Source organism: Meleagris gallopavo, chromosome 1 (genome assembly GCF_000146605.3).
Source record: "Meleagris gallopavo isolate NT-WF06-2002-E0010 breed Aviagen turkey brand Nicholas breeding stock chromosome 1, Turkey_5.1, whole genome shotgun sequence".
Taxonomy (NCBI): domain Eukaryota; kingdom Metazoa; phylum Chordata; class Aves; order Galliformes; family Phasianidae; genus Meleagris; species Meleagris gallopavo.
Genome location: NC_015011.2, coordinates 74971313 through 74973535, shown reverse-complemented (window position 1 = coordinate 74973535; position 2223 = coordinate 74971313).

Sequence of the window (2223 nt, the reverse complement as noted above, 5' to 3'; positions counted from 1 at the left end):
AATTCAGATATGCATGTATGTCAAGCAGATAACTGCATGCTTCATTTGAGGTTAGCCTCTATCCCAAAGTTTAAAGCTTGTTATCATATCACTGCTTTAATCTCTCACTACTTGATAAAACTGTTCTTAAAAATTCCTTCTTATGAAGGCACTGATTATTTATGCTCTGAAAGTAAAGGATGTCAGTGCACCCTGCTCCTTGTAGATGGGATGTTTATGGAATTCAAAATCTCTAAGTAGTTCGTTAGCATACTTAGAACTCTTCTGGATACTCCTGGAAGTTTTGTTCAAGTCACAAAGCATTGTGAAATATTATTAGACTCCTCTATTTTTTCTATTCTGCTTAACTTCTTCCATGATTTATATCTATCCAGTTACACAACAAGGCAAAAGTATAGCAGCCTTAGGGCACAAACTATTTGTTGTTTCAGTTGCAAATGGAAAAAAATCATCAAGTTTTTGGTTTAACTATTTTGAAACCTATCCTCATTATTTTATCAAAGTAGAAAGCATAGCTGTATTTTTCTTCTGCTGTTTACAGGACTGTGTTTAGTCAGTGTATCAAAATCTATAAACTTATTTGCTATCACATGAGCTGGCACTGCCCTGTGTGCCATGCCCTTGTTTCAGCCCGGATGGGGTTATTAGCACACTAATGTTTGGTTGACACTGAAGGGCTGCACAGCAAGATGTGCTGAGCTGCATGTGGCCTATGGGCTACAAATTAGATATGCCTGATTTAATCTACTTGCTGGGTAGTTCAGCTTGATATGCATTAGCAGCCGCACAATAACATGCAGAACCCTCATTTGTTCTAGTTGCTGGTATCAAAGACATGGACCTCTGTGACCCACGGTCCAGCACCAGCTGCTGGTACGTCCATACATAGGTGCACAGGATAAAGTAAAAAGATGCGGACAGGGCAGGTCATAGCTAGATAAGTCAGCTGAGAAGCAGCCTATTTGTCCCTTGTGTCCATTTATCCTTCTGTTGTGCTACACTTTCTCCTTCCCAAGCAATCTTGATTTTTTTTTTTCCTTTTTTCCACCTTATGATTCTTCTCCTAAACATCCCATCCTGTGCAATCCCTGGGTGCTTTTCTTTTGTATCCCATACAGTGTCCCATATCCTGTAATAGTCCTAGGAAGTGCCACAGCAGGAGCCTTTTTCTCTGATTGGATTATTAAGGTTTCCCCACCTGCCATTGTTTCTTTGTGCTCCTTTGCATGGGAAGATGAATTTTCTAACACAAAACCTAACAATCTGAATATCATCTTTATTTCAATACAACAGTAATTGTTCTTAATGAAATCTGCAGGAGGTATCTTTACATTATTTTTTGTTTGGTTGTTTGTTTTCACTGCCGTATACACTAAATTACTCTCTGCTAGGATCCAGAATATTAACTCAATGTTTTTGCCTTTTAGTTAAGCAAATACAAATCTTCCTGCAAGTAAAGAATTTTTTTTAAGGAGAAGTTGCTCCAAAACTCTTACCTTAAAACCTTTGACATTTTGAAGGGAAAAAAAACAAAAACAAAAAACAATTCCTGGACAGTTTTTTCTTCTCATGTAATTACATACTAGACTATCTACCTTTGTTTTCCTGATGTCTTTGTAAAATACAACTCATATCTATTTTCCTGTTTTCTGAGCTCTAGCAGGCTATGGTGTAGCTTCACTTTTTATGAGTTGCTTATATGTCTCATCATCATTCCTGCATTTGAATGTAATAAAATTCTTCTTGTTTTTTCTTGCCCTTAAGTCCTTTTTCTAGACTTTTGTATAGTAGCTGAAGCTTTTATAGTAGTAGTCCAACGTAATAAAGCAAGAAAACCTCATGTGCACCTTCCCTCTTCTGTCAGACTCTGTCATTTGCTCTGTAATGACTGTAATATTGTGTGGAACAATTTGTAGAAGAATTGAAATATTAGTGGAATTTTGATATTACTGGAGAGAAATAGGCCTGGGAACAGAGGATCACAGAACAGCAGGCACTGGAAGCAGAGCAGAAGAAGATTCTTTGAGGATCATTTTTACATCAAGAGAGGGTAGGGCATGAGGAACAAGATGAATACCTACTTGCCCATCTTCTCCTTATTCTGCTGCATCTCCCAGAACAGGTCACCAGCCCTTGACGATATCTGCATGAGACATCTCTTCTTGTCATGTACCCCTGACCAGGAGGACTGTGTCCACTGCAGGGTATTTAATTAAAAAAAAA